General features: G+C 40.0%; 2 long non-coding RNA genes across 9 annotated transcripts in view; one reads left to right on the forward strand and one right to left on the reverse strand.

Annotated features, from left to right (window-relative positions):
• The window catches only part of LOC126212910 (uncharacterized), a 46,638-nt gene extending 26,004 nt beyond the window's left edge, over nucleotides 1-20,634 (forward strand). Inside the window, exons 2-3 of the long non-coding RNA XR_007540996.1 lie at nucleotides 6,860-6,928; nucleotides 20,596-20,634. This is a non-coding gene — a long non-coding RNA (uncharacterized LOC126212910). The remainder of the gene's footprint in view (nucleotides 1-6,859; nucleotides 6,929-20,595) is intronic.
• Nucleotides 1-26,775, reverse strand: part of LOC126212898 (uncharacterized) — a 1,289,673-nt gene that overhangs the window by 1,057,492 nt on the left and 205,406 nt on the right. The window lies entirely within an intron of this gene.

Here is a 26,775-nt window from a genome sequence, read left to right on the forward strand (position 1 = left end):
TAAAAACAGTTTTGACCGCAATAAAACATTTGTTTACAATGTTTATCAGTTTCGGTTGCAATGTGACCATCTTCAAAAGATTTATACCACGATGCTAGGTAGTGGCAGTTAATGGAGCTGGTGTTATTACTCCATGAATGTCAAAATCTCACTTTGTGGAGTCATAACACCTGCCCCATTCAGCACTGCGCCACGCCTACCGTCGTCATATAAATGGTCTGAAGATGGTCACTATCTGACTGAAACCGGTAACACTTTTAAATAAATGTTTTATTGTGGTTGAGACAGTTTTTTATCCATTCTTGAAGTACTGTTAGCCAGTCTGATGTTTCTCCATGAGAATTGTCCTCAAAAATTTGTAGAAGTCTTTACTAAGTTTACTCCTACCATTTCCAAACTGTGTTATTCAGATATTATCTTTATCATACCAATTTCCAAATTTTTGTTCAATAAACATACAGTCAAATCTTGTCAGGATTAATGCAGAACCGCAACTGTTTCTTGGTGGATGACTTGTCTCGGCACTTAAATTTCGAAATCAGTTTCCTCTTCTCTTCTCGGAAAATTCTCAGTAAAATTCACACACATTACACAGGGTCAGTGGACAGCAGTGCCACAAGTATGATAGCTTTGCTATTTTGTTACACTTACAGAGTCACTTTCTAAAAACAGCTATTGAATTAAATTAAAACTTAGTTTCTGTAGGGAGTAATTCAACTCTTAGAAAATGACTTTCCATGACTGCTACACGAATTACAGCTCTGTGGTACTGACAACGGGGAGATCGAGTCACTAATTAAATTACCGAAGACTAAGGATTCCCGTGGATTATAATGGGATGTGTAGCAGAATATCTAAATGCTGTGGCACATATGTTAGCCCAGTAATTAACCACATTTGTAATTTTTGCTTTGGAAATGGTCAGTTGTATGAACTGCTCTATGAGAAAAGGATAATGTAGGGAATTTTAGACCCATTCCTATACTATCTGTGTTCTCTGAAGTTTTTAAAAAGGATGTGACAAACAGCACTTGATTTTCAGTGAGCTTTAAGAGCACAGAGGGAACTCACAGGCTGTGAGTTTGTGAATGGATGTAGAGGCTACTATGATCATCACTAGGAGGATCGGAAATGGGGGGCTGGGTAAACATCATTGAAAATTCCGATATTATCAGGGTTGACACAGATTATGGAAATCAGGGAATATCAGGGAATTTCAAACACATGAGGGAAATCTGAAAAAAAAAACCACTGGAAATATTTGGTTTTTGTCTCAGAAAATGGAATGGTTTGTTTACTGAGGTGTCGTGCATCATCGCGGCTGGGAGCAGCAGAGTGTGTGCGCCGCTTCCTTACTTCCTCATTCCCACTGCTTCTTCCCTTCCTACCACTCCCCTCAGCTTGCAGTCAGTGCTGCCACCACTTCTTGCCCCTAGCCTAGCAGCTGCCAATGAGAGCCAAGGAGGCAAGAGTAGTAGTTTATTTGGATCTGATTCTCAGAAACTGCAGATGCAGTAGCTGGAGACAGAGGTTATGTGTGACTGAGTTGTGTCTGAGTGGAGAGAGAGAGAGAGAGAGAGAGAGAGAGAGAGAGAGAGAGAGAGAGAGAGTGAGTGTGTGTGTGTGTGTGTGTGTGCGTGCACGTGCTCTCATTTTGTGACAAATACTTAGGATGAACATTTAGTTGTGAGAGTGTGATTGTTTTTTCTACATGTCTGTCTGAGCCTCAGCAATGATCTTTATGGTGAGTTACCGTACTACCTATCCTCATTATTATTGATTCTCAGAGTATTTGAGCAAGTTACCTGTTGCACGGATTGATCACCACGGTCTCATTTCTTCAACTAGCTGTCTGTTGCTCATGAAGAGCTGGCCGTGCGCGGGATTTCCGAGGTGCGCCAAAAGTGCAGGCTGCTCCAGTGGGTATCTGTAACGGATCGGGCCTGCCGACCTAAAGCCATTTGGTTCCCACTGAGGTGCAGGCCCTGCCTGTCGGATCTAGTCTCACCGACCTGCCCGCAGGCTGGGTCTGTTTGTGTGTGACGTAATGCAGCAGATTTTCACGGATTATCCGTGGGCCTAGGACTGTGGTGTTCGCCGGCAGGCCAGAGGCCGTGGGCGATGGACTTCAGGAATTACAACTGTCTCGTCATATGTTGTACAGTGTGGCATTTTATAGACATTTTATTTGATATAGTTCATTTTGGCGCTTAAAAGTACTGTATATGTTAGAAAGTGTGGAAAATAAGAAGAAAAAGATTATGCCAGTTGCTGGCGGTTTGTGCTTATATATTTCTCGAAAGAAAAATCCCTGAATACCTGTAAAATAATAGATGTAGCACAGTGGGTAATAACTGACAATAACAAAATTGTAGAACCGATATTTCATTGGGGGTCCCCTGCAGTGTTGCTTTACACAATTCTTTCCCACCTTATACACTTCTTTCAAGAGGCCAGCTTTTTCCTGAGGTTATTTCTGAAATCAGTGAAGGTATTTTAAATCTGTCTTGCAACTCCAAGGAAATATGCATTTTTATCACAATGTGTGTTTCGTTTTATTGAAGTAAAATAATATCAGTGGTCTGAATGAAACACACATACCATTTGGCTTGGTTTCTCCATCTAAAAGCAGTTCATTACAAAAGAGTTTGATGTTAGTACTTAAGATTTTTGCTCACATCAGGAAACCCCATCTGATTGCTAGCTTTTTAAAATATTTCCTCATTTGCACTATTGTACCATAGCTGCAAAGACAGATTGTCAACTTACGTCTTAACTTACCTTTGAGATCTCAAAATTTGTCATGGAAAAGTGCTAAAACTTGTCCGGAAATCAGGGAAATATCTTGGAAATTTGTGGCAACCCTGATTATTGTCTGTTAGTATTTGGGGGCTGATGTATTGCACTTTAAGTTACAGTTATGGAGAATGTTCTAGAAGTGTTGAAATGTAGAAGCTTTTTTCTTTCTTTCTTTTTTTCTATTGTGGTATTTTCTGAGAAATTGTTCGTCTTCCTAAACACAAAGAGGCACAGGTAAACCTACATTTATACTGCATCTAGTTGATACAGGGTCTCTGTTAAACAAGAAACTATAATCAAGTGGGGAAGTTGGTTTATTTGAAAAACTATATGGTGTGTCCTCAGATGGAAAACCAGTCGTAAGCAAAGAAGGGAAAGCTGAAAGGTGGAGGAGTATGTATAAGGTCTCTGCAAGAGAGGTGAACTTGAAGGCAATATTATAGAAATAGAAAATGAAGTAGATCAGATGAGATGGGAGATACTATGCTATGCGAAGAATTCGACAGAGCACTGAAAGACCTAATTCGAAACAAGGTCCTGGAAGTAGATGAGATCCAACTACTGGTAGCCTTGGGGGAGCCAAATTCGAGAGCACTGAAAGACCTAATTCGAAACAAGGTCCTGGGAGTAGATGAGATCCAACTACTGGTAGCCTTGGGGGAGCCACACCTGACAAAACAATATCTGGAGTGCAAGATGTATGCAACAGGCGAAATAACCTCAGACTCCAAGTAGAATGTAATAATTGTAGTTCCAAAGAATGTAGCTACTGACAGGAGCGAAAATTATCAAAATATCATTTAATAAGTAATAGTTGTAAAATACTAACAGGAATTATTTGCAGTAGAATGGGGAAACTGGTAGAAGCCAACGTCGGGGAGGATCAGTTTGGATTTCGGAGAAATGTAGGCGCACACGAGGCAATACTGACCCTATAACTTATCTTAGAAGATAGGTTAAGGAAAGTCAGACATACATTTATAGCATTTGTAGACTTGGACAGTGTTGACTGGAATACTCCCTTTGAAATTCTGAAGGTAGTGGTGATAAAATACAGGGAGCGAAGGGCTATTTACAACTTATACAGAAAACCAGAGAGCAATTATAAAAGTCTAGGGGCATCAAAGGGAAGGAGTAGTTGGGAAGGGAGTGAGATAATGTTGTAGCCTACCCTTGATGTTATTTAGTCGGTACATTGAACAAGCAGTAAAGAAAACCATAGAAAAATTGGGAGTAGGAATTAAAGTCCAAGGAGAAGAAGTAAAGACCTTGAACTTTGTCAATGAGATTGCAATTATGTCAGAAACAGGAAAGTACTTGGAAGAGGAGTTTAACAAAATGAGTGAAATATACAATGAACAGCAGCAAAAGCAAAACAAGGATAGTGGAATATGATCAAATTCAATCAGGCAATTGTGAGGAAATTAAATGTAGTCAAATTAAATCAGGTGATGGTGAGAAAATTAGATTAGGAAACAGGACACTGAAAGTAGTAGATAAGTTTTGCTATTTGGGCAGAAAAATGACTGAAGACTGTCATAGTAGAGGGGATATAAAATGTTGGCTGGCAATGGCAAGAAAAGCTTTTCTGAAGAAGATTATGAAAAGGAAAGTTGCTACTCACCACACAATGGAGATGCTGAGCCACAAATAGGCACAAAAAAAAAAAGACTGTCACAAGTAAATAAAGCATATCTAATATATGGTGAGTAGCAACTTTGCTTTTCACAATACTGTTACATTCCATCCTGGATTTTCCATTGTTGCATTTTCTGAAAAAGAGAAATTTGTTAACATCGAATACAGATTTAAGTGTTAGGAAATCTTTTCTGGAAATATTTGTCTCGAGTGTAGCCATGTAGAGCAGTGAAAAATGAACTGTAAACAGTTTAGACAAGAATACAAGCTTTTGAAATGTGGTGCTACACATGAATGCTTAAGATTAGATGCGTAAATGATGTAACTAATGAGTAGGTACTGGACAGAGTTGGGGAGAAAAGATCTTTGTGGCACAACTTGACTGAAAGGCATAATTTGACTGAAAGAAGGGATCAGTTGAGGGGACTCATTCTGAGACATCAAGGGATCACTAAAGTGTGGTGGGTAAAAATCGTAGAGGGAGACCAAGAGAGGAATACAGTAAGCAGGTCCAGAAAGATGTAGGCTGCATTAGTTAGTATGAGATGAAGAGGCTTGCACAGGATAAAGTAGCATGGAGATGTCCATCAGACCAGTGTCGAGATTGATGACCCTGACAGCAATGTGTTGCTTCTGTAAAATTAAATTTGCCCAAAAATTTATGTATTCTTCTCCCAGAGAGGAAGCTAAAAATATTGTTTATAGTCAAGTTTTATGTTACAGTGCATTGAGTGTGTAAAATATGTTGCTTTATAATTGGTAGACAGTACTTGTACTTTTCAAAATTTGTTTAATAGAGGACTTGCATAAATAAATAACTGTGCAGTGGTGAGTAATCAGCTGGCTTGTTATGAGAATGATAAGCCTTGCCTTAGATATGCCAGTGCCTTTATCAGAGCAACTAAAATATTCAGTCCTGTAAGTTCAGGTTTTTTAGTGTTAAATGAGATGGAAGAAACCTATGCAATATAAGAAGAATATTTCAACAATTAAATGCTGCCAATCAGACTACTGGGTGTCGTACTTGTCATCGACATCTACATCAACATCTACACTCTGCATACCACTGTGAGGTGCATGACAGAGGGCATGTCCCATTGTATCAGTTATTAGGGTTTCTTCCTGTTCCACTCACATAAGTAGCATGGGGAGAATTGCTGTTTGAATGCCTCTGTGCATGCAGTAATTACTCTAATCTTATCCTCACGATCCCTGCGTGAGCAATACTTAGCGGGTTGTAGTATATCCCTAGAGTTATCATTTAAAGCTGCTTCTTGAAGCATTCTTAATAGATTTTATTGGGATAGTTTATGTATATCCTCAAGAGTCTGCCATTTCAGCTCCTTGTGTATCTCTGTGACACACTCCCGTGGATTAAACAAATCTGTGACCATTTGTGCTGCCCTTCTCTGTACACGTTCATTATCCCTCGTTAGTCCTTTCTGGTACGGACCCCACACACTTGATCAATATTCTAGAACCAGTTGCACGAGTGATTTGCAAGCAATCTCCTTTGTAGACTGATTAACTTCCCCAGGATCCTGCCATCTGCTTTACCCGTGACTGAACCTTTGTGATTATTCCATTTCATATTCGTACAAATTGTTGCACCCAGGTATTTGTATGAGCTGGCTGATTCCCAACAGTGACTCACTGATGTTATAGTCATAGGATTCTACATTTTTTTCATTTTGTGAAGTGCAAAATTTTACACTTCTGAACCTTTAAACGAAGTTTCCAATCTTTGCACCTCTTTGAAATCTCGTCAAGATCTCACTGAATATTTATGCAGCTTCTTTCAGACAGTACTCCAACATAGGTAACTGCAGCATCTGCAAAAAGTCTGATGTTACTATTAATATTGCCTACTCACCAAGCGGCGGCAGGGGAACACACACACAAAAGGATTTGACTTTTGCAAGCTTTCAGAGCCAGTGGCATTACATTGTATTATCAATAATTGATTATTTCCATTGTTATATTAATATTGTCTAAAAGGTCATTAATGTACAACACATATAGCAAGGGTCCCTACAAACTTCCTTGGGGCATACCCGAAGTTACTTTACATCTGATGATGACTCTCCATCCGAGATCATACGCTATGTTCTCCCTACCAAAAAGTCCTCAATCCATTCTCAAGTTTCACTTTATACACCATATGATCATACTTTTGACAATAACAACAGTCATTCTTATCCACTGTACCCATTGAACACCGTGTAAGAGAATTTGTAACTTCATATCTAAATGCCCTTATAATATTGTGTAATGTTAATTTCTTTTTTTTAAGAAAGGGAAAAAAATAACAACAAAACCATTTGTAAGATGGCTGTACGAATAAAACTTAATTTAAAGGAAAAAAAGAGGAAATAAAGAAAAGAGGACATATAATTGAGTGACCTTTTTTTTCCGCTTTCAGATACCTGGCCAATGAGATGAAGTTGTACCACTTCCATCAGTCCCGACATTTGTCAAAGAAGTGCAGTTTGTAAGTATTCTGAAACACTGACTGTCTAGTACGCACTGCAGTTATGTGAATATTGACTGAATTCTGTCATGTTGAGAACTTGGATGACGCAGTCTGTGTTTTGTGAGGGGGAAAAAGCTTTCATTAGCAAAGATCACAGAAGTTAGTCTGTATTGTTGACAGTCGGTTTCAACAGTTGGAGCTGTCGTTTTCTGGTCTTAAGAAATTTCTGTGATGAAACATGTGCCATTGTGAATTTGTAGCTTATGGATAAAACCCAGCACATTATACATAGGTTTTTCAAAAACAAAACCATTTACAGTTAAAAAAGCAGCTTGTGCACACGAGCATGTTCACATACATAGCACTCGCAGAGGCTCGTTAAGTCTTAAAATGTACAGTATACATTAAACTGTAGTTGCACCATATACTTTGGCTGAGGTGTGGATCCACAATGTGTGGAACATTTCTGCAAACATAAACAGATGTGCATTTTGCTGTATATCATGTGCTTCAAGAATTAACAAGCCTCTGCGAGCACTACTTATGCAAACGTGCTCGTGTGCACGAGGTGCTTTTTAACTGTAAATGATTTTATTTTTGATAAAATTATGTATAATGGCCTGCATTTTAAGCAGTGCAATGACAGTGTGGCATAAGGTACAAGCTCACAGTGGAACATGTTTCATAACAAACTTTTTTTGAAGACAGGAGGATGACAGTTAGAACTGTCAAAACCGGTTGTCCACAATAAAGACTAATTTATGCAATATTGGGTATTGAAAGTTTTTCTCAAGGAATAAATATTACTTCTGTTCCTTATAGCTATCACAGAGTAGCTGTATGGATGCAGTTTCATATCATGTCTGCTACAGTGAAAGACTGAACTTGAAACAAGGCTGCTGGATAGACACAGGGTGTATATACACCAGGCTAACTGGGAAATCTGGGGAGAACACAGGAATCTTTAAGATTTCTGATAATTTTTCATTGTTTTAGTTTCCAGTTAAATTTTTGTAATTTTGACGAGTAAGAACTGATATTCGTAACAAAAATTTTACTTTGGCCCACTACAGCAGGATATTATTGCAGAAAGAAAACATAAATGAGAGAATAACACCAAAATGAAATTTTAGTTGCAAGGAAAGTGCGCCATTTACTACAAAAACAAAGTGCACACACAAGTGTCTGCCAACAGCAAAATGTGTTGAAGGCTTTAGGATGAAGACTGTGTTATATTTTGTAACAACAAACTGCTTTCAATGAGTATGATGTCACAAAAGTTTACTTTTATAACAGGTCATGGGAAAATATTGAGGATGGTGGTTTGAGAAGCATTATTTACGAAGTAAATTTCCTATTATGCAAGATGACTTACGTCACATGTGAGAATCTGTGATTAATTTCTTAAATCACAGAGCGTTTGACTGTCACTCAAAACTTAACACTTTGAGGGAGAGCCGTGTAGAAAAATTTTGAATCTAGAAGACCAGCCATTTATGCCATTATTTAAATATTTCCAGCATATTAGACTGAGTAACACCTTACAGTGGTTAGCACACTGGTCTCCCATTCGGCAGGACGACAGTTCAGGCCTGCGTCTGGCCATTCTGATTTAGGTTTTCCATAAAAAAAAACTCTCCGAACAGGCCTCGGAAGGCTCAACGGTACCGAACGGCCGCCGTGCCATCCTCAGCCCACAGGCGTCACTGGATGCGAATATGGAGGGGCACATGGTCAGCACACCGCTCTCCTGGCCGTATATCAGTTTACGAGACGGAAGCCACTACTTGTCAATCAAGTAGCTCCTCAGTTTGCCTCACAAGGGCTGAGTGCACCTCGCTTGCCCACAGGGCTCGGCAGACCAGATGGTCACCCATCCGAGTACTAGCCAAGCCTGAAAGCGCTTAACTTCGGTGACCTGACGGGAACCGTTGTTAACGACAGCAGCAAGGCCATTGGCTAGGTTTCCCATAATTTCCTAAATCGCTTCAGGCAGATGCTGGGATGGTTCCTTATAAAAGGGCATGGCCGACTTCCCCACCCTTCGCCTATCCGATGGGACTGATGATCTCGCTGTTTGGTCCCTTCCCCCTAACCAGCCAACCAATCAGCGTATTTGTGTTTGATATATCTTGAAAGGTAACACACTAAAAAAGGACAAGCTTAGTTTTTCATATCTGTTTTATTTCTGTCATAGATTACAAATTATGCAATAACAGTGGCAAAAAGTAATATTATCCTTCAAAAGCAGTTCGAGGTGAAATCTTGAGCAATTTTCCATGTAACTGGCTTTTCTATGGAAAAGTTGGAGTGCTTGTCAAAGGATCCATCGTATCCTAAAAAAAAAAAAAAAAAAAAAAAAGGCAAAAAGCTTTCGATGACTGGTATATTGTAGGTGATAGCTTATCTTTTCATGTAGCTATACTGAATGTATGTTAATTTAAACCATTAACTTTTCCTGTTTGCATTTTCGCTCTACTTAACAGTGATGTTGCTATTGGCCGACTTCAACACAAGTCCTGTGCTCTGAATATCTGCTGTCTTTGGCTGGGGAGTACTGTAACTTGAGCTATGATTGGTGGCAATGGCTCATCGCAATCTCGTTTTCGGTGCTTTGAAAGATACCGTGCTTTAATTGGTGGAATTCGTATTTATACTTTTGTAATTTGAAAATATGCGCTGTACATGATGCTGCGCATCAAATATTTTTCCAAAACAAGTTATTTTTTGCTGAAGTACCGGGAAGTTCTACGCTTGTATACAATACCTTTACAATTCAAAGGATTTGTCAGTTCGGCAGCGCGAAGGAAAAGTATATTGTTACTTAACACAGGGAAAGTTTATTTTTAACTGGGAAATTTGGGAAAAAATCCATCCCCCCCCCCCCCCCCCCCCGCCCCCTTCCTTGTCAGCGTATATACCCTGAGACAACAATGGCCCAGTATTACTGATATGTTTGAGAGCGCCAACCATTATATAATTATTGCATGTGCTGTTCAAGATATATGAGACAGACAAACTATCAGTTTAATAACTCATGAAACTTGCTCACAGATCAAAACTGTGCGCTAGACCAGGGCTCAAACCAGAGATCTTTGCCATTCTCAGAGCTTTACCTCTGCCAGTATATCTCCTACCTTCCAAACTCCTCATTCAAAACGTGTGAGACTAACACTTCTGGAAGAAAGGGTGTTGCAGAGACATTGTTTAGCCACAGCCTTACTCAGGAAGTTTCCTAATGGCATACACTCCGCTACAGAGTGAAAATTTGTTCTGGTTAATAATTCATGATATTGTCACAAATAATTTACAGAAGAATGGAAAAATTGGTAGAAACCGATCCCAGGGAAGGTAAGTGCAGGTTGTGGAGAAATGTAGCTGTATGTGAGGAAAAAATTACCCTGTGATTTATATTAGAAGATTGGTTAAAGAAAGGGAAACCTGGATTTATAGCATTTGCAGATTCGGAGAATGCTTTTGACAATGCTGACTGGAATATACTCTTAGAAATTCTGTAGATAACAGGGATGAATTATAGTGACCAAACAGGTATCTGCAACTATTACAGAAATCAGACGGCAGTCACAAAGAGTTGAACGACGTGAGGGGGAGATAGTGATTGGTAATGGAGTGAGGCTGGGTTGTAGCCTATCCTCGATGTGTTTCAATATGTACGTAGAGCATGCAGTAAAGGTAACCAAGGAGAAATTCTTAAATGAAATTAAAGTTCAGGAAGAAGAAATAAAAACTGAGGTTTGCCGAAGACACTGTAATTTATTCAGAGTTGACAAATTAGTTGGAAGAGCAGTGTGGTGTGGGATGTGTAATGTCTTCAACAGAGACTGTAAGATGAATACCATCGAAGGTAAAACAAGGTCAGTGGAAGGTAGATGAATCGTGATGTTGAGGGAGTTAGATTAGGAAATGAAATGTGTTTTTCTATCTGGGCAACAAAAAGCTGATGATGGTCAGTGAAGGAGAATATAAAATGCAGACTGTTAGTAGCAAGAAAAGTGTTTTGAGAAAAGAGAAATTTGTTAACATCAAACTAAAAGTATAAGTGTTTGGAAGTCCTTTCTGAGGGTATTTGTCTGGTGTGTAGACCGGTACTGAAATAAAACATGGTTGATAAACAATTCAGACAAGAAGAGAATAGAAACGTTTGAAATGTGGTGCTGTGGAATGATGCTGTAGATCAGGTGGATAGATAGAATAACTAATCAGATTCGCTTAAAAAGAGTTTTGTGGCTCAGTTTCACTAAAAGAAGGGTATGGTTAATAATACTCATACTGAGCAATCACCAGTTTGGTAATGGGAAAGTAACTGGGGGGGGGGTTAATAATTGGAGATAATGACCAAGGTTTGGCTACTGCTAGCAGGTTCTAATGGATGTAGGTTGCAGTATCGTGTATAGATGAAGAGGCTTGCTTAGCATGGACTAGCATGGAGATTTGCATCAAACCAACCTTTGGACCAGGCGCGGCTTGTAATTAAAGGCTCTGAGGCGGAGCCGCCCCAAAATATATGTTAAAGTAAATTTCGCAAGAACGTATTACATAATTTAAATGATCAGGACGAATTTCGCATATTTCCCATTCCGATTAAAATAACGACGGTCAACGTTTTTGGAACTGTTTGTATCGATGAATGTTTTCCGAACGGTTAGTAGTGTTTAGGCTGCGCCTTGGAAAGTCCGTAAGCTGCATGTAGTAGCGGTTTGGGGGCGTGGCTTCTACATAGCACTGCTCGTTATGGGCGATCCGAAGGCTCAGAGCTTGCAGCCTAAGGGTGTCATACCAACCACCACACGTTTTTCACGTTCCACTATCTATGTAATAAAGGAATGTAGTGGCCGAAACTTCGCTATCCAATCTCTGTCTCTGCACATCTCTACTACGCCTCGATGCGTCATTAATCGACGTTTAGTATTATTGTTTTATAATGTTTTACATAGTAGTTTTGTTTCTGCCATTGGCTATTGTATCCACATTTAGAGTAAGTTTGCAAATATCCTGCCAGAGTGCACTAGACTACAGCAACATAACAGTACTGCCATCTAGCGAGAGTTTCGTAAGTGATTAGAGGACAAAGCGCGCGAAATTTGTCCCGTTACTTTATTTTCCTTGCTTGCTGATGCTGACTGCTTTTGTTGATTCCGTGTGATATTAGCAAGTTTCTATTTCGGAGTGTATTTTGCAAGATGTTAGTGAGTTTTACTTCCTTGTGAATATCTGCGACATACGGCGAGTGTGAAACCAGCGCAATATGAATTCAGTGTGCAATTTAATAGGTAAAAACTTGGAACACAGATATAGGATGCAAGTGAAAGAACTTGGTGCACCCAGACCCGATCTAACGATCAATCAAGAACAGAAACAGTGCAAATCTAGGCAAGGATACAAACGCAGTTTTAATAGAGCAATGTACGATGCAGATGAGTGGTTGTGTGGTTGTGAAGTGAAAAATGCATTTTTCTGTTTCACCTGTCTTCGTACAAATACTACTGATAGTGCCTGGACTGAAACTGGTATCACTGACTTAAAGAATTTTCACGCAAAGGTGAAAAAACATAATTCCAGCGAAAAAAATTTAAATGGGTTCATTGAGTTTTCAATGCTAGGGAAAGTGGACATTATGTGCCAATTAGACAGTGCTTACCGCCGTAATATAAAGATATATAATGAAAATGTATCAAAAAATCGGTATAATCTGGGTAAACTGATAGACTGTATTAAATTCTGCGGCAAATTCGAGCTTGCCTTAAGGGGCCACGACGAAACAGAAGATTCCAAAAACCCAGGAATTTTTCGAGGATTAGTCAGTCTTATGGCAGAACTGGACTGCGTCTTGAAGCAGCACATTGAGGAATCAGAAAACCATGTTTTCTTAGGCCTATCGAAGACTATTCAAAATGAACTCCTGGAATCAATTTATGAGGTATGCCTGAGTCTCATCAGAAGTGAACTGTCGAAGGCAAACTTTCTCGCAATAGAAGTTGATGAAACTACTGACTGTGCAAATTTGTCACAACTGGTCCTAATAATTCGCTATGAGCTACTGGGACAAATAAATGAAAGATTTATTTCCTTTGTACGCCCAAAAAGTCACAGTGCACACGATGTAACTGCAGCTGTTCTCTGCGAGCTAGAGAAAATGAATGTACATGAAACACCTGAAAAACTGATAGCTCAGTGTTACGACGGTGCTCCTGTTATGAGTGGCCATAAAAGTGGAGTTCAAACTAGAATTAGAGAAGTGTACAGGAATGCTCACTTTATTCACTGTTACGCCCATCAGTTAAATTTAATTGTTGAACGTTGTGTGACGGGCAGTAAACAAGTTCGGATCTTCTTTAGCAACTTGGAAGGAATTTCCACCTTTTTTTCCCGGTCTTCTACCCGTACAGCCATTCTTGACGAAATAGTGAAGAAGCGTATTCCTACCTGTCCTCAGTCCATCAGATGGAATTTTAAATCACGGAGCGTAACCACTGTGTACAAATACCAAAAGGAAATTATTGAGTGCCTAGAAAGAATTATTGATGATGATGCCAATGATTACAAGACAATAAACAAGGCCACGGGACTGAAGGGTTTCCTGCAAGACGAAAATTTCCTCTTCTGGTTAAATTTTTTTAATACAGTCATGCCACACTGTGACATTCTCTTTAATCAACTGCAGCAGAGGAATATTGATGCAGTGAAAACTGTTGAATATGTTTCGCACTTTGCAGATTCTGTCCAGCAAATTAGGGCCTCACTTGAAACCGATGATCACTGGAAACAGGTAGAACCAACTGCAAAACGGGCACGTTTCACAGAATCAAGAATAGTGTGTGCACGAAACGTTTGCGACCTCATCACAACTCAGATCAGAGAACGATTCAGTTTCAATGATCACTTATCGATTGCACAGCTGTTTGATCCATCGTTGTTTGCAAAACATCAAACTATTTTTCCGGAAAAAGAGTTTAAAATAGCTGTTAATTTGTTCAATTTACAGTCTTCTGATCTACGTCATAAGCTGAACGTGTTGTACAGCCGAAAAATTTTATGAAGGCGTCAGGTGCTTTGACCTTGTTGAACTTTCTTTACGATAACAATCTGGCTAAAGCTTTTCCTGAAAGTGTAAAACTTCTGCAAATAATAGTAACCTTCCCTATGACAACCGGCGAGGCAGAACGCTGCTTCTCGACGTTAAAGCGAGTGAAAACATTCATGCGCAACACTATGAATGAGGACAGACTTTGTGCGCTTGTAATGTGTTCCCTAGAAAAAGAATTATTGAATCGGCCAAATTTCAATGAAATGATCATAGACCATTTTGCTGCGCAGAAGGGAAGACGAGCTGACTTCGTCTATAAACAAATGAATTGAGGTAAGCGAAAGTGCATTCATAATTGATAAGAGGTAATTTCTTTATATTAAGTCCTACTTAGCTTATTAAGTGAAGTGAGTAAAAAAGTGTAGTGTCATGTTTCGCCAGTCATAAACGTGATGACATTTTCCGAAACGAATCACTTTTGGTACCGGTACAGTGTGTTGCGCTACAGTGTCACATTTTGTGTACTTTATCACAACAAACCATACTAAAAATGACGTATTTTGGAGAGATCTTTAGTGCGCTATTTCATATAAATGCATATTTTCATAATACACAATAAATACGAACTGTTCGCTTCTCAAACATGTGAATTAAAATATGGCAGTTGCACGGATTGCTCAAGCCACCCAATCACAGCACAAGACTTGTGACGTCGCGAAAACATCACAGTATCGTCATGCGAACTCGTAAACTTCGAGCTTTGGAGGTTAACCACAATAAACGCCTTAAGTTTAGTACTGAAAACACCAAAAATATTAAGCAACCGCAAAGTTAACATTCATCGCATTAAAGATCTCTCCAAAACGCGTCTTTTCATATGATTTGCTGCAAAGTGTCAGAATATATAATGATGACGTACAAAAACACTAACCAAAGATTTTAATTCGAAGTTAGCTTTTAATAATATTTAATACCTGATTATAGAAGATGCAGTACGTAAAATTATGGGTAGAGAGTGATCTGCCACCCCCCTCCCCCTGAATTTTTAGTTGTTTATGTCAGACTAATCTGTAGTGTAACCCTAGGTCTATGTTGGCTCCGATCGATAAATGCCGCAGCCTTCCCCAGTATAGAAACCACGAGCCGCGCCTGCTTTGGACTGAAGGCTACATCATCAACAACAACACACTTAATATTGAGGAAATTTAGAAACCACACATTATAATAACGGCAGAGTCTTCTTTTTATTTTTGTTTCACCCGACTTTGCGATATGTTAAATTAATCACTTTTTAATGTTTTGTGCCTTTCTGTTAGCAGCTCAGTATTGTTTCATTCTTTTGACCTTGCTTTCCTGTCTTCATCAGAGATGTGGATGTTCGTTTGGATTTGAATTTGGAACCTACCCCCCCCCCCCCCCCCCCCGCCCCCAACCTCTCCTTCCCTCCCTCCCTCCCTCCCGTTGTGTTCTTTTCCTCCTCTCTCTTTTTCTCCGTTTTATTTTTGAACATAGCTCTTGTGATTTGGAGTTATCTGAAGTCCTTTTCCATTTCAGTAATCCATTTTTTTCCTGCAGAAGTAAAGTGCGCGTCATTTATGTTGGCGGCCGAGTTTAGGTTCGTTCTGCGCATCTGACGTCACAAAACACAGTCAGCCAATGAACAGAGAATGACGTTGCCAGATCTCGACTGCAGTGCAGAGCATGGACGAGTGTCTTTAGTTTTAGAAACGTTCAGTCATAAATAAAGTAATAGAACAAAAGCGATGTCTAGATAGCAGACTTTCTTTTATACTGCTTTTTCGCAATAAAGAACAGCATTAATTGTTTATTTCCTATTGTACTTCGACGAAGCGTGAGTAATTCATAGTTATACCAACAGTGTTTGTCAGTATTTTGCGTGAAGTGTTAGAGTCCTCATGGCACTCCTTAGCTGGACGAGCCGCGATTGCGTAACGGTGAAGGTGTTTGGCTTCTATGTGAAAGGTTATGAGTTCAAACGTTGTGTGGTGCTTAATATTTTCATTACTTAAAAACAATATCGAAGTGCCTTACTTCACGAATTATATTCGTTTGAATGCAATTTTTTGAAATTTCTAGTGCTTTGTCTCTTCATTAACCCTTTCGCTGCTGCAGTCATGTGCTCCCTGCATTCCGCGCTGTGGGCGATTTTGTCATCGCTGCACTGCTCGCCTGTGCAGACACATAGTGTTCCCACTGCATTGACACGCTTATCATTCGATTTCACAAAAACTGTTTGGCCCAAAAATTTGATTTTTACACGTCTTCTTGACTGATACCTTCCCCCCATAAATGACTTAATTTTGTTTCAATGTTCAACGCAGTTATTATGCAGCATTTAATGTAGTAAACCATTGCACGAAATTTTGAAGAGTTTGCAGAGGTAGAAGTCCACAGCATATACTTTCCGTATGGTCGATTTTAGTTGCCACAATGTTGAGAATGAAATGTGGACAAGAGACCTAAATTTCATATAAAATTTACTGTATAACAATATCTCATTTAAGTACCACATAGGTGTCGTATGTAATATTGAGAAATATTCCGTCTTTCGCGACTGTAATAAAAGTTTTATTTACACTGGACGTGTTTGGCTTTATTTTAAAGCACTTCAATCAATGAAAGGTATGGCACATACACAATGGTACTCATGTTCTCTTTCTTGTTTTTGTTCCACAGTCGCAGTTTTACCAATGGTACTGAAATATATTCCTCTTCTGCAACTGTAATAAGCGACTTTTGAAGCATCTTCAGTGGACAGTATTTTGTCTCCTCCATTGCCAAGTCACCTTTCGTAGTTTTGTGCTGCTGTAACACAATATTCAACGTTTGTGCTGTCTGATCAGTGTTTAGCAAATAAATGATGTTTGTGCGTGCCACACACAAAAATTATATTTGACATAGCTCAGAGCACTTCACTGATAGACGGTATATTCAAGTCCTAATGTTTTTGTAAGTCCACAGTTTTGTTTAATGTATTTTGTCTACTTCCTTTTGATTGATTGAAGTGCTTTAAAATAAAGCCAAACGTGCTCAGTGTAAATAAAACTTTTGTTACAGTCGCGAAAGACGGAATATTTCTCAATATTACATACGACACCTATGTAGTACTTAAATGAGATATTGTTATACAGTAGATTTTATATGAAATTTAGGTATCTTGTCCACATTTCATTACCAACATTGTGGCAACTGAAATCGACCATACGGAAAGTATACTCTATGGATTTTTGCCTCTGCAAACTCTTCAAAATTTCGTGCAATGGTTTACTATATTTAATGCTGCGTAATAACTGCGTTAAACATCGAAACAAAATTAAGTCATTTATGGGGGGAAGGTATCAGTCAAGATGTGTAAAAATCTAATTTTTGTGGAATCGAATGATAAGAGTGTCAAAGCAGTCAGAACACGATGTGTCTGCACAGGCGAGCAGTGCAGTGACAAAATGCAGGGAGCACATCTTCGTAGCAGCGAAAGGGTTATTGCGGCCATGGTGGCTTTACTTCCTGAACTGCGCGCTCCCCCCTAAACGAAAGCTTGCGAACTATGCTACACTATGGCGCTGCTTCTATTGGCGCGTGCGTCGTGTGCAACTGGTAACGCAGCAATCTCCCGCGTCTGGGCGGGCATGAGCGAGCCGCCAAGATAAAAGAATTGAACTATAGTCATAATTTATTCAGTTGATCTACACTCCTGGAAATGGAAAAAAGAACACATTGACACCGGTGTGTCAGACCCACCATACTTGCTCCGGACACTGCGAGAGGGCTGTACAAGCAATGATCACACGCACGGCACAGTGGACACACCAGGAACCGCGGTGTTGGCCGTCGAATGGCACTAGCTGCGCAGCATTTGTGCACCGCCGCTGTCAGTGTCAGCCAGTTTGCCGTGGCATACGGAGCTCCATCGCAGTCTTTAACACTGGTAGCATGCCGCGACAGCGTGGACGTGAACCGTATGTGCAGTTGACGGACTTTGAGCGAGGGCGTATAGTGGGCATGCGGGAGGCGGGGTGGACGTACTGCCGAATTGCTCAACACGTGGGGCATGAGGTCTCCACAGTACATCGACGTTGTCGTCAGTGGTCGGCGGAAGGTGCACGTGCCCGTCGACCTGGGACCGGACCGCAGCGACGCACGGATGCACGCCAAGACCGTAGGATCCTACGCAGTGCCATAGGGGACCGCACCGCCACTTCCCAGCAAATTAGGGACACTGTTGCTCCTGGGGTATTGGCGAGGACCATTCGCAACCGTCTCCATGAAGCTGGGCTACGGTCCCGCACACCGTTAGGCCGTCTTCCACTCACGCCCCAACATCGTGCAGCCCGCCTCCAGTGGTGTCGCGACAGGCGTGAATGGAGGGACGAATGGAGACGTGTCGTCTTCAGCGATGAGAGTCGCTTCTGCCTTGGTGCCAATGATGGTCGTATGCGTGTTTGGCGCCGTGCAGGTGAGCACCACAATCAGGACTGCATACGACCGAGGCACACAGGGCCAACACCCGGCATCATGGTGTGTGGAGCGATCTCCTACACTGGCCGTACACCACTGGTGATCGTCGAGGGGACACTGAATAGTGCACGGTACATCCAAACCGTCATCGAACCCATCGTTCTACCATTCCTAGACCGGCAAGGGAACTTGCTGTTCCAACAGGACAATGCACGTCCGCATGTATCCCGTGCCACCCAACGTGCTCTAGAAGGTGTAAGTCAACTTCCCTGGCCAGCAAGATCTCCGGATCTGTCCCCCATTGAGCATGTTTGGGACTGGATGAAGCGTCGTCTCACGCGGTCTGCACGTCCAGCACGAACGCTGGTCCAACTGAGGCGCCAGGTGGAAATGGCATGGCAAGCCGTTCCACAGGACTACATCCAGCATCTCTACGATCGTCTCCATGGGAGAATAGCAGCCTGCGTTGCTGCGAAAGGTGGATATACACTGTACTAGTGCCGACATTGTGCATGCTCTGTTGCCTGTGTCTATGTGCCTGTGGTTCTGTCAGTGTGATCATGTGATGTATCTGACCCCAGGAATGTGTCAATAAAGTTTCTCCTTCCTGGGACAATGAATTCACGGTGTTCTTATTTCAATTTCCAGGAGTGTATTTTGGTTCAGAATGAAGATGTATCCATAAAAATGAATTCTTTTTGTCCTAATTGTGTCTGAGAGTTTTTCGGTAGTTTGGTAAGGGTTTCATTTTTTGGTGCGGATTAATTGTTGTGAAATCTGGGGTCAAGAAATGTTTCTAATATCTTTGTTTCTTCTATCTCCAGTCTTTCAACTAGGCCATGGTTGGTGATAGTGTTTTAGCTGCATACAGGGCTTCTGGTTTGACTACTACACTGTTACAATGCTTATTTTTGCATTCTGTGAGAGGGACCTTTTGTTGTATGTGTTTTTTGCGAGATAGAAGACCAGATCAACTTCACTTCTAATTTCCATTGCCTTCTTCTCGAGCCCATTCCAGCTGATGGATTCTCCAAGGTATCTGAGTTCTGTGATTATCTCTACTTTTTGTTGTCCCACTTTAAAATGTTGTGGTGGGTTTTTTATGTTTGTTGTTACATTGGTCTTTTTAAGGGTTTTGAGACCTGTTTTTTCTGTTCAAGGGTCTGTTCTTTGGCTATTTCCCAAGTCTCAGCTAGTAGGGTTATATCATCTGCAAAGGCTAGATAGTTGGCTTTGATGCCTTTTGTTTTGTGCTCCTAGGCAGATTCCAGTATCTCTGTGTTCAAGTCTCCAACAAGTTTTTCTTGGGAGCACTTAACTAGCAGTGGGGGATTCCATCTCCTTAGCTTATACCAGTTTTTATTTCAAAAGGGTTAGTGTTCTCCCATGAATTTGGCTTTGGAATATGTGGTGATAAGGGTCTCTGTGATTGGTTTTATATTTTTTGTTATCTAGGGTTAATTCTTTTAGTATATATAAGGGATTCCTGGTGTACTGAGTTGCACAATTTTAAAAACTCAATGACAGTCATAACATATCATTTTGCTCTTAATTTTTGGTATGTCATGAAGTTTTTGAGGTTTAGGGTTTGTTTTGGGCAGGCTCTTCCTTTCCTGAAGCCAATTTCATATACTTCAAGTTAATTGTCTAACTGGGATTTTGCTCTGTTTAGTAAGACTGTGGAGAGTATCTTGTATGTTATGTCTAGGGGGAGATTCCTCCATAGTTGTGATCTGCTTGGGACACTTTCTTATGGAGTGGGTGGACGAGGGCCGTCTTCCATTCATCAGGGGTTTTTCATGTATTCATATTTCTTCAAAAACGTTGTGGTGAGCGTCTGTGACATTTTTTCCTCAAAGTTCAGCTCGATTTGGTCTCTCTGAGACCTTGTGGTTTTTGAGATTTGAAATGACTGTAATTCCTCAGTGATGGACGGTTCAGAGTTAGGGCTGGTTGTCGAGCTCTTCGAGACCACTTTTGTGTGTTCTTCATAGTTGAGATGGTTTTGGAAATATTGGAAATTGTTTGCACGTATTTCCATTTCTGTCTTCAGTTTCCAAGTTCAGTGGGCTGTATTTGGTTATTTTTCGTTTAAAATTCGTATAAAGGTTCCTTGTGTTGTTTTTTTATGAAGATCATTGACTAATTTGTTTTCTACCTGCAGATAAATGACCAAGTGGATGAAGCAGCCACACTCTCACCGGTCCAGATATTCCTGAAAGAAGCGGAAGGTGTAAGTATTCATGAAATACTGACTGTCAGTTACACACTGAAGTAATGAGATAACTGTTAATTGTATTTCATTTACCAGTAGTAGAAAACGCATATACATAAAATTTCTTATATACTATAGTTGAAAGTCAAACTGGAGAATACGCATTATAATAAGCCACAATTGTACTGTGTATACACACACAGATTAGGTAGATATTTCTAAGGGACTCTTTGCAAATGATACAGTTGTGTACAGTGATTTCACATAACTAGAAAATTATTGTTAAATGCTGGAGGACTTGATGATGATGTGCATGTGGTTCAGGGACAGGCAAGTGAAGTACTGTAGATGTGTAAATAGATGAAAAGACTGTCGTTGCTCAGTTACTGGAAAAAGGACACAACCAGCAATAGCTGCAGTTTCAGGAGAAATCAGATGGCAGAAAATTCGTGCTGGACTGGAACTCAAACCCGGATCTCTGGGACTCAAACCCGGATCTCCCGGTTTATGTGATAGGTCGCCATAACCACTTTGGCTATCCGTACAGGAGTCATGACAAGAAACACTTCCATATGTCGTCATCTGTGCGTCACAATGTGCACTCTTGCACTTAATTTATAGGGATTGGAAAAATTTACGTTTCTGCTTCAAAATGCAAAATTACGTTTTAGATGCTATTTTGTGATAAATTGTATCCAGATGAACTATTTTATCAGAGATAATTTGAAATGTCTTGATTCCTGCATAAAAATATTGAAAATGTAACCAGTTTTTGGTTAATGGTATTGTGCATCTTCTGGTGAAGGTCAATTTGTAAAGGTAATGTGTATAAGAACCTTTCTGCAAAATGAAAGTGTACAAATGCAACGACATATCAGTGCTCTAAATGATCTGATGCCAGGACAGTTGTGGGCGGTTGAATGGTCTATTTAAGATACGTGCTGTGTAATACAATGTAGTACTCAGCTGTGGGACCTAGTATTTTATAACAAAGAAATGTGTACATTTGTTTGTTAAAAAAGCCCAAAATATGGTTTAATGTGGACATTTCTAAAGTGTCAAATTAGGTGGAGTATGTTCTGAGCAGTGGTTGTATCGAATACTGCTAGATATCAGGCCTGCACTGAGTCGTTAACAATAGTCCGCTAACATCAGCGAGCAGTTGAGCTGTAGCTTTCCCCCAAATATTTTGTGTCACGTGTTGCTTATCGTTTTCTGATTTTGAAATAAGTGAAGCTACTAATCCTGATGTGTTACGGATTTCGATTACGAACCTTACAACGTTAGAAGAGATGGGTGATCCCTTTGACAATACTGTTGGCTGTTGCCATGTGAAAGGGAGGCGGGGTTTGTTTCTGCACACCACTCTTCTTCCCTCTGGCAGTCAAAATTCTAGTTTATTTATGCTTGTGGTCATCTGTCACTATAGCCTGTAGTGTCTGCACTATGTGCCAAAATTCTTCTCCTAATGTTAACATAGCATTATGTTCAGTTCTGCTTCTATGCTAACTGCCTTGTCTGTTCTGTCTGTAGCATTGTGAAGCATGGGTCGCACACCTACAAATGCCCACAAAAGATAGAAATTAATAGTTTGTAGATTTTGTTATCATCGAATTGTGCAGAAAAGAGAGATAATGTCCAGAAACACCTTAAATTAGAGATGCATTCAGCTCACTGTCAGGAAAAAGCTGTGGCTTTTCAACAGAACAATCATTTTTAAATTCTTAAATATAGCCAAATGAAGAAAACAAAGGCTAGTTTGGAAGAAAAAGGTTTTGAAAGTTTTTGCAAAAGCAAACATTACTGTCACAAAGTTCCCAATCAGCACCTTTCTGTAGCAGTCAGTTTCAAAGAAATAAGGCTTTGTTTATTTTCACTCACGTGACAACCTTTGAGGTATGTGCATCTAATCATTAAAAGAAATATGAATCTCAACAAAAATAGATGCGAATTTTGCCAAAAGAGAGAGAGAGAGAGAGAGAGAGAGAGAGAGAGAAATTCCGGTACGTGGGGTACATATAGAAGTTTGGGCCTGGCCAAGAGTTGTGCACAGATAGCCAAAACAGTTAAGGTGACCGCTCGTGTAAAGCAGGAAACCTAGGTTCGAGTTCCAGTATGGCACAAATTTTAGTTGTTTTCGTTCCATTATACAGTTGATGGTTGTCCGTATTTGCAACTGCAAATATGTTTTGTGTATTCCATGTGGGCTGTGGTCAGCACAGTGCTTGTTCTTTTGGGCATGCATGTATGTCAAAAGGAACATTGCATCATACTTTTAACAACACAGGTACTGCAATATCATAAAATGTCTGTGTTTATACAGTGTCTGCATCGTCACAATATAATGCTCTTCAGACACGCATGCCTAAAAGCTGTGGATTAACATTATGAAATAAATCTACTTATTTCATATCTGCGTTGATGTCAGCATTTTGTTACACACGAAAGTTTGTGCCGGACCAAGACTCGAACTCAAATTTTCCACTTGTTACAAGCGTTCACCTTAACTGCTTCGGCGATCTGAATGTTCCCCCAGGACTGATCCAGACTTCTATATATCGTGTAGTCACATCCCGTATGCCCACACAATTTGCGATTCTCGTGCAGGGAGAGAAGAGTGTTATATTGTCATTTTAGCCTCTCGTTGGTACATATTTGTAATATGCAAACTTTTTCACAACATTATATTATTGTATATAAATTAGTTGTCAGTTGACAGCTCCCACCAGCAATACACGAATGGGACCTGTGCTGGTTTTGCAGGCTCCAACCCTGTTGGCAGTTCCACTGTGCAAATCATTGTTCTTGCTGGTACTCAAGTAGCAAATGTATTTTAATGTGAAAATGTTGTCTAAATGAAGAAAAAATGTAACCCTGGCCCTAATGACAATTAACAGCACTACGGAGGTCTAGATCGTAGTCAACTTAGAGAATTTTTATGTACTTTTTGTAGGAAGTACAGACATCAAACTTAATACTTGTTACGAGTTAAATGTTGACAAAATTTCAAAACGATGTCATCCTCGAGCATTATGCACGAGTCTCTATAGACCGTATGCTGAAGCTGTGGTGCGATCCCAACCGAGGGATGTTTGGTGAAGACTAGGGACCGTATTATACGCATTTGCATGCTGCATATGCATTTGCATATTTCGCTCCTTTTCACCAGTTATTGCATATTTTAATAAAAACTGGTGACGATACATATTTCACTCTGTTTACAATATTTTAAAAATTGAGACGGGTAGTCTCTAGCTCTATCTAGTTTTTATGTCTCACACACTCACCGCACCTAAAACTGCGTGTAATGGCTAACCGAAAGGCCACTGCATGGCGAAATCATTACAGAATAGGAACAGGAAGAGGCGTACAGAGTCAGTGCTCCTGCGCCTGTGCCCCCCGGTTAATCCCCCCCACTGTCCCGCCGTATGCGTTCGCAACAAATAAATTAAATTACGCGAGCTTTTAGTCGCACATCCGCTGTTTCAGTTTAGCTTTCTGCTTACTTGTACACAGTTGAACGTGTTAATGATGTGCAGCGTATAACGTGTCGTGTGCCATACCACCCGAAAAAAGAATGGTCGTTTCGTGGATAGCTGACCGTCCCGGAACATTTACATATCACGGGATTATTTTATGTTGTCAAGTCTGTGAAAAAAAAGTTTTGTGCAAAAAAAAAAAAAAAAAAAAAAAAGTTTCAAGTAGATCAGCATGCCGAGACAAATCTTCCTATCACAGGAATGCAGAAGAAAAGGTGATGACAAAAATTTCTGATAACAGCAAGTTGCAGTAGCAGGGACTTGTCCAGAGGTAACCAAAAAAGTCTGTTTAACATGGATCTGTGCAGAGCATTCATTGCAAGCAATATTCCTCCTCACAAACTTATAAACTCTATCCTCTAAGGCTTCCTGCAGAAATATTGCTTAAATCAAAATATACCAGATGAATCGACATTGTGTAAAAATTACATACCGACAATGTGCGTAAATGTTCTGGAAGAAATACGCAATGAACTCGAGGGCAACATGATCTGGATTTCAGTTGACGAAACTGCAGACAGTTGTGGCCTGTACTTTGCAAATTTAATTGTTGGTGTTTTAAAAGAAGAGCCTTCTTCTTCCTATTTAGTGTTCTGCAAAGGACTTGAAAAAGTAAATCATTCTACGATCACTAGATTTGTGATTGAGGGTATTAGAAAAATATATCCAGAATCTTCTGCAAATGCAAGTGTGTTTGTGTTTATTTGAGATGCTGCTCCCTATATGATCAAAGCAGGAAAAGCTCTCAGAGTATTTTATCGTAATTTGATTCGTGTGATGTGCTTTGTTCACTGTGCACATCGCCTTGCTGAATGTAAGTAAACTGATTTCAGCCACAGAGAAAGTGCTTCTAAAGGCTCCTGCTCGCATCAACACCTACAAAGAAAAACTACCAAATGTGCAATGATTATAAAGAGTCCGCCTCAATTGCAAATAGAAACCGGATGTTCGCCTAGGTTTCGGTGCAGATAACCACGCCTTCTTTGGAACACACTAAAACTACAAACTGCCTAAATAGGCATCGCCCAGCATTAATACAGTTAGTAGTTTTAGTGTGTTCCGAAGAAGGTACGGTTATCCGCGCCGAAACCTAGGTCAACATCCGGTTTCTATTTGCAATTGAAGCGGATTCTTTATAATCATTAAATTATTCCAGTCGTAACTCATTGGGGTACGTAGGTTGAAGCTGTGTCATTTTACAATGAAAATTTCAAGGCCATTAGAGGGGTAGTAAATGACTTTAATAGTGCAGAGGCTTTGGCAGTTTGCCAATCCAGGGAAGCTTTTAATGATTCCGGTATTAAAAAAGACATTGCTGTGATTAGCACTACTTTTCCCATATGCCTGCAAGTATTAAAAAGCTTGAAACTCAAGGTTTGGCATTGAATGAATCTATTCAGTTAATGAATGAAATTATTCTAGTGAACTGCTCATTGCCCGAGGTATTCCCGAGAAAACTTATAGAAAAGTTTGAAAACATTTCATACAATAACCCAGGCTTTGAACCCTTGTACCATATTGATAGTTTTATTAATGGGACGGGTGAACTTTTACCAGAAACGGTAAGTGCCAACATAGCACCCAATTTCAAATACTGCCCAGTCACCTCAGTTGATGTAGAATGGTCCTTTTCTACTTATAAAAATGTTTTGAGTGATCGAAGACACAATCTTACCACCAATCTTTTGGAACAGTACTTGTTTATATGTATTTACAATAGTAGAAAAATGTAAAATAAATTGTAAATGATGCTTTGGTCCAATAGTATTAATTAAAAGTTAATGAAGTTAAAAAAATTCATGATTGTGTGTTGTTTTTTAAATAAAATATTACTGGGTTTCAGAGTGTGCCACCCCTGCGTGCAGTATATCTCGAACTTGGTCCTGTACGTATCGATTGTTTTGCCGTGACTCAACTCACATCGCGTCTGTTTGTTACCGACAACAATAGTGAAGAAGGAACAACTCTTGAAATGCAGTATGAGTCCCCATTTTGCAAATTTTTAGAAAATAATCCCAGAAAGCCTCCCCCCCCCCCTTCCTAACCTCTACCAGAAATTATTCAGAAAGTGATATCAACATTCTAAATGTACCGATGTTTGGCATGGCTGGCACTCTTCCTCGTAATTGATATGCACAGGTTCGACTTTGAGATGTACTGCACGCAGTAACTCCTATGTTTTTTTTATTATTTGATCTTGCAGATTTCTGCACTTTGTGCATTTTTAAGCATTTTTCATGCATATTTTAAGATTTTTATGATGCATATAATCCAGTGATGACACACCCACAAGAATAGCATTTTAGAGCAGTTTTGAAAAAATTGTAAGCTTTCATCAACCTGAAGGTGGTTTTGAGCAGCACAGTGCTCTACTAGGGACAGTCCTACTCAAGGCCATACACCATTGCCCTCCTCTGACCTTTGAACTCATTCATCTACTGCTTGTCAACTCCAAACTGTTGTGGAACTTGCCATTTTTCACAATAACAGATCCATCAGGAGGTTAAGGAAGTGATTAATGACAAATAAAAACGTGTAGCTACCTCAGCGCTTACACCACTCTTCACCTGTCTGTCAGCGATGTCGCGAA

Source organism: Schistocerca nitens, chromosome 11 (assembly GCF_023898315.1).
Source record: "Schistocerca nitens isolate TAMUIC-IGC-003100 chromosome 11, iqSchNite1.1, whole genome shotgun sequence".
Lineage (NCBI taxonomy): Eukaryota > Metazoa > Arthropoda > Insecta > Orthoptera > Acrididae > Schistocerca > Schistocerca nitens.